Source organism: Hemiscyllium ocellatum, chromosome 13 (genome assembly GCF_020745735.1).
Source record: "Hemiscyllium ocellatum isolate sHemOce1 chromosome 13, sHemOce1.pat.X.cur, whole genome shotgun sequence".
NCBI classification, from domain to species: Eukaryota; Metazoa; Chordata; class Chondrichthyes; order Orectolobiformes; family Hemiscylliidae; genus Hemiscyllium; species Hemiscyllium ocellatum.
In genome coordinates, this window is record NC_083413.1 from 91583611 (window position 1) to 91603146 (window position 19536).

The 19536-nt window shown below is 39.1% G+C and overlaps 1 non-coding gene across 1 annotated transcript; it reads right to left on the reverse strand.

Moving 5' to 3' along the window:
• Positions 1-2653: 2653 nt before the first annotated feature.
• On the reverse strand, positions 2654-2735 carry trnas-uga (transfer RNA serine (anticodon UGA)). The gene has a single exon. It is a non-coding gene; the product is annotated as a tRNA-Ser (tRNA).
• Positions 2736-19536: the final 16801 nt, after the last annotated feature.

The following is a 19536-nucleotide window of genomic DNA, read 5'->3' on the forward strand; positions in this document are numbered from 1 at the left end:
ATATCCTGTCTGACAGAGAGATCGGGGAGATTCGAATTCACTTCTTCATGACTCAGGTATACTTTGCAGACGTTGTATTTGCACTTCAGTGTGGGAGCTCACCGCAGCGGGTCACAGATGTATCCAGCACAGAGAATGACTTTTGGCCCATTTGTGCACGGTTCTCGACTCATTTACCAACACTTGGCTCATTGGTCTTATGAAGATACCGGTGCACCTTTCAGAAACTTAATAGTAGCAGAACGACCGGACACAGCATTAAGTATTCTTAAAATGGAAACAACGTTACACTTGTTTGAAGAACTCAAATGGATCATTGCCTGGAAATGAAAAACAAATTTGCATTATGCCAACCAGTTTAAAATGTACCTTAAAAATAATTAATTCCAACCAAGTTTGATTTGATTTTATTGACAATGTTAAAAGCCAATGAAACAATCAGATGCTCTTGGGTATTAGACCGGGATAATTGAACAGTTCAGAAGAGAACTGCCAAGACCCAGCATTTAGCAGAGTGCTGAGAAAATATCTCTCTTAAAAGTACCTTTTTGATCAGTAATTGATGACGCAAAAATTGCAAACAAAGGGAAAAGAAGACACTGGAAGATCCGAAGACAAGAGCCTACAGCTGCCATGTTTTAAGGTGAGAAATATTGTTTTGTCAATCTAAGTGGGGAGTGTATCGGACTAGTATCATCGAAGGGAAGATAAAAGATAGTTTAGAGAAAAAAGTTATCAACAGTGTTTAGTAAAATATTCTGTTATATTTTCAGAAATAACGTTGTTAGTTTTTACTTTAAATAGCCTTCAGCCACTCGAAATTTTAGATTCCTGCACGGGATCTGTGTTGCTCGTTTAAACTTTCACAGGGGTTTTTACCTTGTGTCATACAATCTAGGGGATCGTCCGGGTTTTGAACCGGTTTGGACAAGTTTCAATTGATTTGTGGGTACGAAACTTCCACGCAGATTGAATCACTTCCAGGTTAGTATACTAGATCTTTAAATAAAACGCAAGTGAGATAATGTGATTATTTTTGGAGACTTGTGGTTGATAAAACTCAAAGAGAGAATTTCCATGATCAACCTCAAAGAAAGAGTTTCTTCAATCCTTCAGACTCAGCGGATTCTATCAGAAGTCTATTCCAAACTATATTAGTGTAGTGGCATCGTTAGCCGATTTGCTGAAGAAGAACGCAACGTTTCGGTGGACAGTAATATGCAACGAGGCAATTGACCATTTGAAGTGAAAATTAACCACCAATCCAGTATTAACTCCACCAACGTCTCAGAAAACATTTAAAGTCGCCATCATGGTCGTGACGTTAAATTTGGAGCTGTACTCCAACGGCAAAAATGAGCATGGGGATGAACTGCCAGTTGTTATCTTTTCAAAGAAAATCAACACAATCTCCACAATCGAAAAAAAACTATTGAGTTTGGTACTGGCGTTACAAATTTAATGTATATGCCACGAACAATGGTTCGGAGACGGTTATGTACACTGACCACAATCCGCTAAAACGTTGTATATATTTAATAATATGAGACTATTTCATTCGCTTCTTACGGTAGAGACTTTCACTTTAAAAATCGTACATGTTGCAGGTCGGTAGAGTGAAATCACAGACACGTTATCGCAGATTCAACTGATGGTGTTCAGACGAGATTTTCTTTATTTTATATTTTATATGTATATATTTGAGAAAGCTAAGTCGAAATTGTATGAAATTTATCGGTATTTTTGGGTAATGTATTTAAAAATTAAAATGGAAATATATCTTCCATATGATGGTTCATTGTTTCCTGCAGAGGCGAAGTATTTTAAGAGATTTCAAAGCAGCAGAACAACTAGACACAGCAACAGGTGTTCTCAATAAGATAACGACGTAATCCTGGGTCAAAAATTCAATTAGTTCATTGCCTGGAGACATAGACAGTTCGAGTTTCGCCACTCAGTTTAAATTTTACTCAGAATAAAATATAAATTTCAATGCACATTTTAATTGCATCTCTTGAAATTCTTTGAAAAAAAAACAGGGACCCAATCAGATGCTCTGGTATATGAGACGGGAGACATTGAACAGTTGAGAGGCGGACTGCTAAGACCTTGCACGTAACAATCTTCTTGAATAAATATATGTGTAAAATAACTTTTGGATCCGTGATCTTTGACACAGAATCTCCGAACAGGGAAAAAGAAGAGACAGGAAGATCCGAAGACAAGAACCTACAGCTGCTTGTTTTTTGAGAGAAGAAGTGCTGTTTTGTAAACATTAATTGGGAGCTTTATTTGAATAGTATTATCGAACAGAACAACAAAGTGAGTAATAGAAATATATTGTCAATTGTGGTTGTTACTTAATCTCTCTTTTACTTTAGAAATGAAGTGCTGGATTTTTACTTTGTGTAGTTCTTGGCCAATCGAATTGTTGCAGATTCCTGTACAGCATAAATCGTTTGTGTTGCTGGTTTTATCGAAAGCTGGAGGGTTTATGCTGTGTCGTAACGAGTCTAAACAACTTTAGCAATGTAAGTGTGCATCTATGCAGTTCATTGAGTGAACTGGAGATTTGCACCATTCATGACCTGGATGGAGTGATTCTCCCCGCCGTGATCTGAATCTCCAAAATCAGAATGTCATGCAAACTCTTCGTAGTTGACAGGACACGAACCTGCGTGGGAACGCCCCAATGGATTTCAAGTCCATCACCTTAACTACTCGGCCACAACTACAGATGGATACGTCGAGATCTCAATTCCAGGTCTTTGTCTCTGGAGAGCTTAGCAGGAGTGAATCATTGTTTGAGTTTAATTAAATTCAAAAACCACACCTTTCAAATTGATGAAATGTCGGGACAAATTGGGTCTGGGTGTTCCACCCCGATATGTGGGATCGATATTCAGCTTAAATGAAGGCGAAAATTGCAGGAAAATGCTCAGCAGGTCGAGCAGGATCTGGGTGGGAAAAGGCGGTTCAACGTTTCAAAACTTTTCAGAACGTTATCAGAACTCTGTTTTCTACCAGTAGTACTGGCAAATCTGTTGCCAATCTCCAGAATTTTTTTTCAGATTCCCAACATCCTCAGTCCTTTACATTTACCATTAAAAGCATACAGAAATTTCTTTGCGATTCCAGATAAGATTCTTGTTTGGGGAACATTTTCCTGACCACATTAAAAACCCAGAGTTGTGCAGGAAAGAAAACCAATGAATTATGAACAGTGAGAGATCCGACCCTGGAACGTCCCAAACCACCAACCATTCGGTTAATGGATGAACGTGCTGACCAATTCCGCAACAGAGACGGGTGAGCTGACTCATTGTATGATCCAAAAACAGGATTTTCACGAATTCAAACTTAAGCCTGCCCTTCAAGAAGTAATTGCTATCCTGTATCAGTTTTACTATTACAAAATAAATCCTGGGACATTCACTGCAGTGAAATGGCAACAATCTTGTACCCGCTGCAAACACATCCACGTCGCAGTAACCAACTTTTCCACAACAGAAGTCCTGCTCTCTTCGTGGCTTTATCGTAACTTGTCTGTACCCGAGTCTTCTCGTGGTCTTGTAGCCGTGGCGAGGTTTGAATTCCTGACGCGCAGGAACGAAAATCTTTTCAATGTCTCAGATGAGTTCATGTCCAGAAAACAACAGAGTCAAAGTTGCGGCCTCTTAAAAACTAGCTGTGTTAATTGGGACAATCCACCCTTCATTCACCTGTGGTTTCGCTTCCCAAAGAGATTCTAAAGTTTTCCAAAGTTGGAGACATGCGTTTACTGTTATTTTTCCTTGTTTTTTTTTAACCTACCAACTGGCGATATTTTCCCAAAATTTCTTCGTAATCCTCCACCTTCGATATGTCCAGCGATGAGCAAACCCCTTTTGTCGAGAAATTACTGAGGTTGGAACAAAGAAGGTTAAAGAAGGTTTTCATGGTTTGTTTACAATGATGGGGGAGGGCGCACTGCGGGTGGGTGGGTTGATGTTCTGGAGGAAATGTTGCCAACGATCAGTGTCGGTTTCCAGAGGACTGTGACTAAAGATATTTAATGAAAAACGAAATTTGCGAAGGTTATATAGAGCCTAATCTTAGGAGAGCCATTAATCGTTTAAGACACAGATGAGGAGGACATTCTGTCTTTCAGAGAGTAGCAAATCTGCAGAATTCTTTGCAATGAAGGGCTATCAAGGCTGAGTATAATCAAGGCTGAGACGCTGGCACAATTAGTCACTTTGGGAATCAAGAAGAATGGGGATAAGGCGGAAAAGTGCACTTAGGAATTAACCAAATCAGACATGACCTCATTAAAAAGTGAATCTGACCTGATGGGATGAATGGCTTCCAAATGTTCCAATATCGTATCTGTCATTTGAAAACTGCTAGAGACTATTGTGAAGAAAGAAAATGCAGGATTTTGAGAAAGGATGATTGGAGTCAAACTGAGTCAACATCATTTGTTGAATAGAAAAACACACTTGACAACTTTGCCAGTGTCCTTCGATCACACTGCAAGCAGAGTTGATCAAATGTTGGTAGGCATTCCATAAGAGACCGTATCAAAAGCCGTTGCACAGGGTAGGAGTTCAAGGTGTTGATTTTTAAAAAAGGCCAGGATTGCCCGTTGTTTACTTAATGGAAGACACAGAATCTGGATTATTTCGTATTTTTCAAGTTTTAAAATGTAATCGGTAAAGTGCTGGAATGGTCAGTCATAGAACTTCAATGATTTATATCTGCCTTAATGACTTGGTGGAATTGGCAGAGTGAAATGTGCCCAGTTTTACTGACGATACACAATAGGTGAGAGGACATTTTGCGATGAGGACAGTGGAATCTGGAAATGGATAGTGACAGTTTGAGAGGGTGGGCAAGCAATACGTGCACGGAGGAGGTTGTAAAGTTGTTACTTCGGAGGGGTGATGGACATGCGTGGGAAGTAAATGGGACAGATGGGACAGATCATAAGGTCGGTGCTGAGCTGGAAGATTTGAAGTGAGGTAAGGTGGGGGGAGTGGAAATGTGGAAACTGGTGATACCCTAATAGATGCCATGTGGTTCGACGTCCCCGATGTGGAGATTTGGCTTTAGAACACAGAAAAATGGAACAATTCAGCGCAGCGCAGGCCCTTTGGCTTTCGATGTTGCGCCGACCCGTGAACTCATGTAAGCTCATCCGCCTATATTATCCCATCATCTTCAATGTATTTATCCAAGGACTGTTTAAATCTCCATATTTTAGCTGAGTTAACGCCATTGACAGATAGGGCATTCCACACCCTTACTACTCTCTGAGCAAAGAACATCCGGCTTAAAACTATCAACCCTCAATTTGTAGTTATGACCACTTATACAAGCTGACATCATTTTCCTAAGGAAAAAAAGACTTCCACAGTCTACCCTATCTAATCCTTTATCATCTTGTAACTCTCTGGAGTAGGTTTGATCGCTGACCTGTACCCTAAACCTAAACCTGAGCTACAAACCTTGCAATAACCTTGTAACTCGGTATCAACTCCGCTCTCAGACTTCTTCTTTCCAACGAGGACCGACACAAGTCTCTCAGATATTCTTCATAGGACTTTTCCTCCAGAACAGGCAATATCTTGTTAAATCTCGTCTGCAACTTTTCCAATTCTTCCACATTCTTCCTGAAATGAGGCGACTAGGCAGTTAAAAATATTCCAAGTGGAGCCATATAATTGTTTTGTATCGTTGCAGCATGACATTATGGCTCAGGAACTCTTCCCATACTCGGCAACATCCCAATAAATCTGCTATGAACTCTTTCCAAAGTTCCTACGTCTTTACTGTAATGCATTTACCAGAACTGCACGCAATACTCCAAGTATGGCCGCATCAGAAGTTTATACAGCTGAAACTTAACCTCATGGTTTTGACCCGTCAATCCCTCGACCAACACACGCCAGCGTAACAGCCATATCAACCTGAGTGGTAATTTTCAGAGATTGATAGCATTGACACCAAGATCTCTCTGATCATCTGCACTATGAAGAATCTTTCCTCTAGCCCACCACTCGGTATTCCTGTTGTTCTTATCAAAGTGAATCACCTCACACTAATCCACAGTAAACTCGATTTTCCACCTCTCAGCCTAGCTCTGTAGCTTGGCTGTGTTGCTTTGTGATATGCAACATCGTTCGTCACTTTCCACAACTCCACCAACATTAGTGTCATTCACAATTTTCCTCACCCATTTTTCTACGCCCTCATTCAGGTTCTGTTTAAAGAAGATGCACTGCAGTGGCCGAAAACAGATCCTTTCATTACACTACCAGTAACTGAACGCCAGGACATCCATCATCCATCAACCACAACATTCTGTTTTCTCTTAGCGAGCTGATTAATGACCAAACCCAAATCACCCTCTATTCTATGCCTCTTAATTTATGTGCAATAGCCTCCGATGCGGAACTGTTTCGAACACGATCTTGTAATGCAAATCTTTACCCTTATTCAGCATTTTTTCGGCTTTCGAAATAACTCATCAAGGTTTGGGAGTAACGATATACTCATCACAAAACGGCGTTCCATGTCTCCAATTAACTCATTATTTTCTCAATGATTATAACTCAATCTCTTCTGACCTTTTCCATAAATTCACCCACAATTGACGGAAGATACGCTGGTGTATAATTCCCAGTGGTTCCTCTAATCCCCTTCTTGAACAATATGAAAACTATTTTCTCTCCTCCACTCTTCTGGCGCTGTTTCTGTCGAAAATGAGCCCTAAAGATCAAAGCTAAATGCTTTGCAATTTTAATTATGAATTGTGATGTCGATGAGAAAATGAACAATGTAAAAAGTCATGTAATCTCCCATGGGACTGCGCTTTAATCCCACAAAATGTTAAATAATGATCATGGCACAACGGTTATTAAAATGCGTTAAATCTGTTTTGGACAGGCCCTCATGCAAACTAAGCAACTTTGTTGAATTGGCTCTACATTTGCTCCTTTCACCATCGAGGTCTAATTAAAGCACTCGTCACTATCCACAAGATACGGTTGAGAAAAATTATAGTAGTCATCAGAGATCACATTATGTTTCCACTAATATTACAACGCATGGAACAGCAGATACACAGGAACATCTGCCTCTGCACTCTCCTCTGTGCATCGCTCTGCACGTGATTGAGAATTTCTCAGCGTTCCTTCGCTGGGAAGAATTCTGGAATAACATTGTGAATTTACCGGCAGCACAAAGAGAGAAGCAGTTCATTTTTTTCCCACCAGGACATTTTAGAAAACTAACAAAACGCTGAATGAGCCTGGAAATTACAAATTACTGATTTGTTTTTGTAAGATATGTGGCAAATACAGAGGAAAGCTGCTCTCAGCAGATTAACGGTTAATTTTGTGTCATGTCATTGCCTATTCGAACAATGCAGTCAGTACAGGTAGATTTAATTGCAACCGATTAATCCCATGTAACAGGCATAATCTTTTCCTAAATAACTTTTCTTGACAAACAGTTGGAACAGACGATTCTTCTCCTTTTCTTGGGATGCATTAGCTTTCAGGAGCTGCTTATCATTCTTCAATTTCTGTGCAACAGGATCAAAGATAAAATGGTTGTTGTCCAGACTTTTTTTGTGTGACTATTAAGTAGTTAAGCAGTTTTCTTATGTCTCCATGTTGCAGTCCAAATAGAGTTCAGCAATGCCCTCACTTGACTTTTCTTCATGTTTGTGTGGACTAATGATCTCTACTAATTGACAAAATATCAGAATTCCTGAGCGATAATCCTTCCAATTGTGTACTAATTGTCGTTTCTGCTTTGTCATTTCCGTTTCTGAAAAAATGCCACCTTGAATGCTTCTTGAAACGTGTCAAGTATTTCGATCAGATGTGTCCTCGAAACAGTACGAAATTTTATGCATTTGCTTAGATATTCTCAAATTCCCTTTCAGTTATTGGTCCTACGGTTTCAACTAAATTCCTTGTAAACACTTTCTGAAATGCAGAAACAGGTATTGAAATGCTGGTTTTTTTTTAATTTCTGCTGCAGTTTATCCAATTGCCTGACACGTATGACAAATCTCGCATAAAATAAACACGTCTTTAGGCAGTAAAAAATGCCTTTCTCTATTAGCATGAGTTTTTTTCCCCTCCTGGCAATTGATGTGCTGTCCAACATATGCCCCTTTTGTGAACCACTGCCAGTACATCTTTCCGAACTTCTGCCCATCTCTAATCCATATACCATGGTCTCCATTTCCTCCTCAAGATATCTTTTGTTAAAATGGTCGCACTCCATTATACATATAGATTATGATACTGTGTATGCATTTGGATACTTTTTTTTCAGTTTTCCATCATTTGTTGTAACTTACTTAATTTTTATGAATCGAAAATGTCCTCTTCTTCCTCCACCTGCTCATGAATTCACTCCAACATTCCATTAAACACGATTGGAAACAATTCTATTTTAACGTTTTTATCTTTATTCTTTGATTTCTCATGTTTTTTCCACCGGTGATATTTTGAACTGGTTATCACATAGTCAGAAAAAGTCACATGATATACCTTCTGTAATATCTCAGTATTACAGAATTCTGCTTCTCCACTGCGCTTTGACCACAGTAGATCTACATGTGGCCCAGCTATATCGTTATAAAAAGCGAATTGTACTCCAGGAGCCCAGAGTTTCTCCAGTACTCTTACCAATACTTGTCCACGTTTCCCTTGACCCTCCAACTTCACTGCACATATGGAGTATTTCTCGGATCACTATGAATTCCACGTGCTAGCTCTTTTCCCTGCAATATTATTTCTGCGTTATATTCGTTATATTCATCCGTCAATATTCAAGATTAATCTGATCCCGCATCTCTGAATGCTATATTTTCTTTAGGTATCGTGCCCGGTCTATGTGAGGAAATATTAATTTTGCAAGTAAATGTTTGAGGAAAAACTGCTACTAGCTTCTCAAATAAAATCCGACCTGGACATACATTCTGGTCCAGCATTTTCACAGCCATTCTGACTTACTTTGCAATTTTAACAAAATTCCCTGCTTGATGCTGTTTTCAGATGTCTTCCTCCCACCGCTTTTACTAAACCACCAACACTATGAACTCATGGAGCCCATTTTGTTTGCAGTTGAAACAACTCCGCCTTTCAAGTTATATTCCCCTTCCATGGATTTTCGTTTTACCCTGTGGTAAACTATCTTTATGAACTTCAATATGGTCTCGTTTGCCCTTACCACCTAAGGATTTCTCTTGAATATCATTCCAATCTCACATGAATTGAAATTGATTCCACCAGCTAAATTTGATTCTTTCAAACTCAGTATAGGTTCAAAAAGTGTCCATTCCTAGTTTCCTGAAACGTTCGGGTAGAATGTCATATGCACTTAAAAATGGCTTCCTTCACCTCGTCACATCACCAGCTACCTCTTCTGATAGTGATGCTGATACCCCACGACCTCTACTTACCAAATTTATTTGGCTCAATAAAACCCCTAATCGTGAGTGGCCACTCAATTTGTTGAGCCTGTTGCTGGAATGAAATGAAAAATGCTTCGACAATCTTCTCATCATATGTTTAGACCGCTTGGATACATTTGAACAGACGTCCACCAGACCTTTTGGTATGATGACTTTGCTCATCATCTCTTACTTCCGAACTGAACGTAACTTTCAACTTTACCTTCATCCATTTGCGTCAACTTTCCTTTCTAAGTGGCAAATTCTGAAGGCCAAACTCAATTTATTTCCCCCCCCATTCTTTCTGTCTCTGTTCTCTTTCTTCTGTGAGGGCACTCCTCTCCTCTTCTTTTCTTTTCCTGTGAGAGTGATTCGGTCCTTTTACCTTTTCCTGTGCCTTCAACTTTATTCGAACTATTTCAGTTCAGTTAATGTTCAAGCTGCCTTATATCCAATTGAATTCTGGTCAATTCCGAAGGTTCCAGCAAAATTATGTCTTGGGCTTTTACTGTAATTAGCTGTCCTTTTCTCACAGAGGAATGCATACACAACTCCAATTTGTCTCTCCATTCCAGTAAGCTTGTTGCAATATCTTTAACTTTATCTTTACGTTCTGGAAAATCACTGAATCATTTCATTCTCCCAACCCCCCCCCCCCCCCCCAAACCCCACCCCTCGCCAGAAAAATCTCACTGACTGAAATAGTAATTCGGACGCAAAGCACTCTTTAAACTCCGCGAATTGAACATGCACACCAAATCAAACCGGCACCTACCACTCGCCTTTGAGTCCAACTAATCTACAATCAAATTGGAATTGTCAAAAGATCGCAACACAGCCACCAAATTGCAATGGACCAGGCTTGACCACGTCAAAGTACATTCAGAAGGTGGCCCTGACGCTTTTTTGTATAAAGTTTGATGTGAAGTGGGTGTTCCCAATCTGATAAGATTCGTCAAAGCACTCGACTTTAAGAAGAAAAAGTCTTTTTAAGCACAGTATTGAAACCCAAAAAAAGGAAAACGGAATTTTGAATCACTAAAGTGTTGAAAAACTACACAAATCCGTTACAACACCTATGAGCAATGTACTGTTCCAATACTTTAACAGCCCATAAACGTGCGCATTGGCTGAAAAAAATATTTAAAACACAGACTCTTACAGACGGAAGGAAACAACTGCAAAGGCAGAACCTGCAGCAGAAAGTCTGAAGAATCATTTAATTAAGTTTTCAACATTCCTGCACTCCACCATCTTGTGTCTGCTGCAGCTAAACCAAAGTCAAAAAAAGAAAGACTTAAAAGGAGAGGACCAGCCACTCCACTTACACTGTTAGACTGAAAGCGAATGCATCCAAATAAACCTGTTGAACTATAGCCTGAGAACGCCTCCAAATCATTATTAAATTCGACACTGTGGCACCTCTGCCTTTATGACATCTTCCAGAAAAAAAAGACAGAATATTATTTCTTAAGTGACAGCCTTGTCACCAGAACATTACGTGTTTCGTTCTGATTCTACTTCTTTCACAATGGTGTTGATATTTAATTCCACCCGCATATACTTTGTCATTAGATGGTTGATTGAAGACCTTAGAAACTATGTGTGTTTTCAGGAAGGAATATTGATATTCATTCAGTTCTCTGTGTCCACTCCCAGGCCTTCCGATGAACGATAGTAAAATTCCAACTGGTCTGGAATGTGTCAATGGCTAAGAGGATGGCAATTATCACATGTGATGCATGAAAACAAAATCTCAACATGGTAACTATATCTCTTCGTGCTCAATTTCAGAAATTGACAAATGTCAGAATTTGATGAGCTACAATATACATAACGATCCAGCTATTGGCATCTAGGAAGAGCAGGGTACAATTGATAAAGGTATTAATAACAAAAAAATCCGGAGGCAGTGTTATTTATCACAAAATACAACAGTTTAATTCTGAAATTATTTGATGCACATTATATCTGACGTCCAATGCATAGAGGGGACAACGAAAGTGAAGTCGAGAAGGCCAGGGCCAGATCTTATTTTGTTTCGTTGTAGTATGCAAAACAAAAACATTCTAAATGAGCGTAACTAATGAAAGTGATGATTTGAATTAATCGACTCACTGGAGGTCTGATGTGAGCATAAATACAGGTTATTATTTTCATTTGTTGGTCATACAGCAGCCAGAGAACGTCAGCATCCAGAACAGTTATTCATTTTCAGAAATGAGGAAACCACCGGTTTTAGTGTTGAAAGAGATTTACTATCCATTTCTTGCAGCTGTTTGTCTTCCAGGTAAGTCACTGATCTTGTTTGTTTGTGGTTGATTTTACTTCATCCATGAAGTCTTTGAAAACTCTACATTTTCTGCTGTCAATGTTCACAGAAGATTATCAAACTAGTGTCTGAACACTTTCGGATTCTCCATTTTATATGGAAGTGTAACGATTGCCCCCAACGTGGCGCCTTCGAAGAGTCGTGTTGTTCTTTAAATAGTCTGACAATACCAAACAAAATGATGACTGCAGCAGCACATTAAACATTAGCATAAATTTCATATTTAGTAAATCACATAGAATGTGCTCACATTCTCTTCATAAATATCTTCACCTCTACTTCAATCATACATTGCAACATTACCGATTCTGTCTCTTATATCTGTCTCTATTACAGCGAACATGATGACTCTTGTAATTATCAAGCGAGGAAACTGTGGTCTTTCAAAATGCATCTCCACTTACATAGCGGCCATGGCAACGTCGGATCTATTGATCGTTATCAATAATGTGGTAGCATATCGCATTTTCAATTATCACTTTCCATTTTCCTTCCTCGGCCGTACGCCTGCTTGCAAAATTATTCTATACATGACTGGCATCAGTCTCGACTTAACTGTTTGGTTCACTGTGTCTTTCACATTTGATAGATTTGTGATGATCTGCTGCCAGAGATTTAAAACTCTATATTGTACGGAAAGAAGTGCATTCACGGTATTATTAATGATTTCTTTCTTGACCTTATCAAAGAATATTCCAGTTTTGTTTGCATATGAGCCAGAGAAAATCATTCATAACATCCCATGGGGCTGCCGATCAAGTGTAATTTTCTTGACTTCATCTGCAGGGTTGGCGTTTGTCTGGTTTTATAGCGCCTGGATTTGTTGGCTTCCATTTCTCCTAATTTTAACTTTTAATTCTTTAACCATCTGCCGTATTGTGATGGCGAATAGAACTCGCATTAGACTCTGTGGTCACAGAAATAAGAATGAATGCAATACAGAGATGGAGAACCGGAGGAAGTCCATTGTTTTACTATTCTCAATATCTGTCAGTTTCATGTTGCTTTGGTTGACATATTCTACTACTTTAGTAATTACTAGACTATCAAACCCTAATTATTACAGAGGTGACTTTAACGACTCTGAATACATCGCAACTGAAACAGGAAATATCCTCAAGTTGTTGAGTTGTTTGCTGAATCCCTGTATTTATGCAACAACTCAGAAAAAAATTAGAGAAGAACTGAAGAATGCAATGGAATCGCTATTGAAACAATGTCTCAGATTAGTTATAAAAAATGCAGACAAGAAAAATATATTTTAGCGGCATCTGTTTGTAGCTGAGGTTAGATTTCACCTGCTTTCTGCAAGGGAACTCACTTAATTTTCTGGGCTGTTAAATTGTTCTGGACAGTTATTCCTTAGATTTTAAATCAGAAATTTGATACGTGCTACTTTCTGTTTCGTAGGAGTTTTGTTTGAGATATACAAATTACTTATCTACTGAAAAGTGACAACTTCAAACTCAGGAGTCAATGTTCTGAAACATCTCTTGAGCAGTGATACTTCACACATAAATACATGAATAAAAAATGGATACCGTGAGCAAATGTATCAGTTTAAAATCATACTCATGTTTGTTGATGTCAGTAGAAATAATCAAAGATATCATTGCTGCAACCTTGAAACTGGCCATTTTTGTGTAAATCTTGGAAGAAAGAGAAATAATATTCTAACAAACCTACACGTTGTAACGCCATAGTCGACAACATCAATCAGGCAAAAAGTAAAAAAGGAAACATTCGTTCTTGCGGACCTGGTTACTGTATGGTACGGAAAGGAGCATTAATTCATTCACCAGAGAGAGTAGTTAACCTCGGACAATTAGCCTACTATATACACAGAGATGGTGCCTAAAACACTCCGTGATAAGTACACTAACGAAATGTAGATTCAGAGAGATGTTGAAAATAAGAGCGATCATCCATCTCAAGACTGCTTTTTATCATATTCTCCCTTTGCTCACGCATTCAGATACCCTCAGAAATATGCATTGCTATTTCTCTAATATATTTAATGAAACGAAAACAATCGGTTTCTGTGAGAGGAACTCCACAGTCTCTCATTGAAAACCCTCTCTTCATCGGAGTCATAAATATTCCAGCACATCTTCTGAGATACCGATAAGTTGCTCCAGCTCGCAGGAGCATTGTGGAAAATGTGTTGGAACTTTATTTTTTGTTTTCAAACATTAAGCAAGATTATCCAATGGAAATACAAAAAAAATCATATTTGAATTAAGAAGAGGGAGTTTCAGTCACTGTCTAAAGCAAATTCAATATCTAACCCTTTTTTCCGTGCCTGAAATTACGGTGTCCTTTACTCTTTAACTTCTGAAATTGTTATAGGAATACCAAATGTGCTAATGCAGGGTCTTGAGGTGGAGGAAAGGCATTTAGTGTTATTCTACATTATTTTTACATGCAGATACAAATGTAACTGAGCGGTTACTCTGATACCATTACAACATGATCACATAAATAATGCATAGTGTCAAAGAGTCATACAGTGCAGAAGCAGAACCGTTCTTCCAGCCAATTCATGCGAACCATACTCAAGAATAAACTAGTCTTACTTATCTGTGCTTGGCCCATCTACCCTCAAAAAATTCTTATGGTCATGCTGACATAAATGTTTTTTAAAAGTCGGAACTGGACGTTCAACTCGACCTGTGGAAGTTCATTCCACAATCGAACCACTCTTTGTATAAAAATGGCGGAATGCATTTTTGACATTTTCCCCTCACATCTTGAAAATATGCAATTTTGTCTTGAACTCACCTACACGATGGAAAACGCAACTGCAATTCTTCTCATCTATGCATCTCATGACTTTATAAACCCGTATAATGTCATCTCTCAACGGTACATACTTCAGTGAACGTGTCCCTGCATATCCAGTCAATACTTAAAAGTTAAACCCTTCATCCCCAGGAACATCCCAGTTAATCTTTTCTGACTACTCTGCAGCTGAGCTGCTAATCATATTCGGGGGCTTTGATGGCCGGAAACTGAGTGCTCATCCTCTCAACATTTCAGTTGTGGCAGACATGTCAAAGGAAGATTGTGAACAAATCTGTGCCCAATGTCATGTGATGTACGTTGTCAAGAACAACCTCGACACTCCTGAAAAGCTGATCTATTCTGCTGTAATTCCCAGCTGATTTCATCATTGATTAAATTAGCATAAACAGAACTAATGGATCACCTCTCGTTGCAAATTTTACAACATCCTGGTCTACATGGTTAACCAATCGCATGATGATTTCATGAAGATGACAATTCACTTCCTCATTCACTGATGGAACGTTCGATGATGTATTGGGAATCGATTCCCCATATCGTAACATCTATAGAAAGGGGAATATCAGACATTGATTGGACAGTCATTCTGCTTCATTTGAGCACTATCAATGGTGAAAGAGGCTGAGCGATGTTTCTTGATTTCTTTCTGGCACGCGTGGTAAAACTGCAATTCCTCCCATTCATACCTGACTACTCATCGAGCAACTACCGCCCTCCAAAGGGAGGCGAGGTGCTGGAAGATCATCTCCCTTGCAAGAAACTGTTGCGAATACTCTACATAAAACAGGAGGAAGGGAACCGTATTGGCCAATAAAATGAATAGTATACATTGGTTGGGGTTGTTGAAAACTGGATCAATGAATGCTATGTTGTCGGGGTACTTTTTAGGTGGTGCAGGGTCGTGGAAATTGTTTGGTTGAAGTTTGCTTTCTAACGTTGTGTTGCGTGTGAGAAATTGTGTTGGTGAAGGGTTTTTAATTTGATGTGGAACATGAATTATTGTGACCATGAAGGGGCTTTTAAGGTGTGAGTGATGAGTGATGAGTTATTTTATTGGTGAAGGGGCATGTGACATGCCGTAGGGAGTGAGGGCTGTCCTGTTCGTTGGATTTCATTGCATAATTAACTTTTGCAGTGGAAGAAGGAAGATTTGAATGTGGCAAAACCTGGGATCTGCAAAGAAGACCCAAGCCAATTTTCGACAGTCAACAAGGCAATCACATTCTGTTGCTTAAAAAAACAAAAATCATGCCGAATTCTTGATTCATTCTGCAAATGGATAAGACATAGGAATGGACGAATTCATCTCTGTCAAACAGATTTGGAAACAAATTATAAAATGGGTCGAATGGCATGATATTTTTTAAAAGAAATGACTGTGAAAGCATTTAATGTCGTTCTCCAGAGGAAGATATTCTTGCCTCTTCTTCTAAATCACACAGGAATAAAATATACTTTTGTAACTGTTTTGAAGTCATGAGTCTTATCAGGGAATTCAGAGAGGATTTTCTCCTGTATAAGCACACAGAGACTATTAGATTGGTAGACTGCAGAGGGAGTAAATTTGATACATTTGCATTAGAATTTTGCCAGTATTTTGGAGGGAATGTAGTTGGAACAAGGGACTGCTTCGTGAAGAAAGTAGCATAACAGTGCACAACTGGATGTGAAAGCGCTAGGTGGAGGCAGTATAAGCTCATGCTGCTTACTTTGGAACAATGTGGTGGAGCAATAACTGTTTATGAGAGGCATGGTCATGGTGGTAAGGAATTCAGTGTCTTCCTTCGTCCAAGGGACACTGCAAAGGGGGAACAGTAATCATGGAAAACAGGATGTTTACCGGGGATTTGAGGACTACTCATATAAACCCAGAAATTTTGTTAATCTCGAACGGATTGGCTCAAAGGTTCGTCGAGACGCATTTCGCCTAAACTATTAACGATACTTGCATGAAGACTTTCAGTGTCATGACTTCTATGTCGATTGTCCAAGTCCACAACTTTGACTGTAGGTTTGGCATAGCTAAGATAGAATAGAATCGATGGGCCAAAGTGACTCTTCTGCACTATGTTATTCTAAAATTCCATAAAAGCGTTTGGGAGACATGGGAATATGCATGAGCAAGGACTCCCAGAATATCAACACAAGTTGGAACATATTTGAGGTAATTCTGATCCCAACATTAAAGTGAATGATGTTTGAAGAGGTAATACAGTACAAATCCAAAAGTTTGAATAAGCAAATTAACAAAATATATTCTGCTTCACAGAAAATAACATAAATCTTGATATGACAAATATTAAAAATTTCTCACAAAAAATCAGTTGCACACATCAGACACGAGTGAATTTCCCTAAAATTCAATTCAGCATTTCATTTGTTACAAGCTATACTCTGGAAGTGAAAATAACGCTGATTAAAGAAAATACATTTTTAAATTTGCTGAGACTCTACAAAGGCAAAGGAATTTCACAACTCATTCCGAAATGCAAGCTGAATTGATCATATGCTGTATCGATATTTTTATTTGTATCCTTAACATTATCCTTCCAAAAAAATGCTCATCACATTGACAACCTCATGCCATGGTTTGGAAGATGTATCGTGCAATTGATAATTTTGATACACATCTTTAATAATATTCTGGAATGGAAATGAACACTCATTGTAAGATACTGAACTTACAATGCAAATTTCATCGTATTTTATGAATGTTTGGTTATTTGCGTATTATGATGAATAAATTAATGATGTCTAATGTTCATTTTATAAACTTAATTTGTTTTAAAACTACATTACTTAGAGATGATGTGCATGTAACGAAGCAAGGCGTTTGATAATGTTTCCCGTGGTAGACTCATTCGGAAATTGCGACGCATGGGCTACAGGGAAACTGATTTGTCAGAATGCCGAATTGGCTGGCACAGAAAAAGACAAAATGCAGTGGTATATGGAAAATATAGAACATAGATCATACAAGAGTAAAGCACAGAACAGGCCCTTCAGCCCAAGATGTTGCGCCGACAATTGATCCTCATGTCAGGTCAACCTAATGTATGACCCCTCAAATTTCTGTGACCATATTCATGTCCAGCAGTCTCTTAAATATCCCCAATGACCTCGCTCCCACAAGGCTGCTGGCAACGCATTCCATGCTCTCACAGCTCTCTGTGTAAAGAGCCCGCCTCTGACATCCCCTCTGTACTTTCCGCCAAACAACTTAAAACGATTACCCTTCATGCTAACAATTTCTGCCCTGGGAAAACGTTTCTGGCTATCAACTCCATCTACGCCTCTTATTATCTTGTACATATCAATTAGGTCCCCTCTCTTCCTTCTTTTTATCCAATGAAAATAGACCGAGCTCAGTCAACCTCTTTGTGTAGGATAAGCCCACGATTCCAGGCAACATCCTTGTAAAACTCCTCAGAACCCTCTCCAAAAAATCCACATCTTTCCTCTAATAGGGCGACCTGGACAGGAGACGTTATTACAAGTACGGTCTAACCAAAGTTTTGTAGAGCTTTAACAAGATCTCACGGCTGGAAAACGTTTTCCAGTAGTTTTCCACAGGCATCGCTTCAGGAATCTCTGCTCTTTCTGATTTTATTAATGACTTGAATGAGGAACTGGAAGGAAGGATTAGTTCGTTTACCCATGACATGAAGATTCGTGGAATTGTGGGTAGTGTAAAGGGCTGCTGTAGGTTGCAACAAAACACGAACAGATTGCAAAACTGGGTAGATCAGGGGCAGGGTGGGTGCAACGTAGAAAAGTGTGAAGTCTTTACTTTGTAAGGTCGAATTTGAATGCAGAATACAGGGTTGAATGCAACAATCTTGACAGTGTGGAGGAGCAGCGGGACCTTGAGTCCATATTCATACATTCCTAAAATTTGAAACTCGAGGTGATTGGATTGTTAGGACGACAAATGGTGTGCTGGCTTTGATTCGCAAAGGTGATTTTGTTTTAGAGTTGCGAGATCATGCTGCAGATTTGTAGAGTTTGGTTAGCCTACACTTGGCAGACTGTGTTCAATTGTTAAAAATCACACAACACCAGGCTCTAGTCCAACAGGGTTAATTGGAAGCACATTTACTTTCCGAGCGTCCCTCCTTGATCAGGTAATAGTGGACGACTCAATCCGAAGACACAGAATTTATAACAAAAATTTGCAGTGCGATGTAACTGTAATTAGACATTGAAAAATACTTTGATTGTCTGTTGAGCCTTTCACCTGTTTGAATACCTTGCAAGATTCACTTCTTTCATGTGGAAATCGCAAAAACTATTTTAAAAGTTGCATTCTCATATTAGCTGCAAGAATGGGTGATAGCAAGACAATATGTTGAAGGTGTTGGCTCCCTGTGTTCTGTAACTATGCCATGATATTCAGATATATTTTCATCTAAAAAGTTAGATAACAGGGAAAACGTGAATTCATGAACTTTTTGAGCAAAGTTCAATGTGACTCTGCAAGTACAAATTCAAACCACAAAATATATGTGTGCACGTGGGTCATCGTCTGTTTCTGTGTGTGTATCTGTCTGTCTGGTTTGGGGGTGTGAGTGAGAGAGAGATTGTGTGTGTGTGTGTGTGCAGTTAGTGCAGAGTGTCTTAAGTCTGTGAGTGGGTGTATGTGTGAGTGTGTGTGGGGTGGGGTTTGTGAGTGTCTGTGAGAGAGAGTGCATGTGTGTGTGAATGTGTATAAAATGGTCTAAGTTTCTGAAAGAATGCCTGTATGAGCGTGGGAGTGTGTGTGTGTGTGTAAGGGTGTTTATGGGTGTCTTGTGTGCGTTTTTGTCTATATGTGTGTATGTGTGTATTGGAGCGCCTAAATATGTTTGTGTCTGTGAGTGTGTACAATGCAATGGTGGTCACCGGTAATGGGACATGAACACAATGTCCCGGTTGAGGCCCTCTCTTTGGGAACCAAAACTAT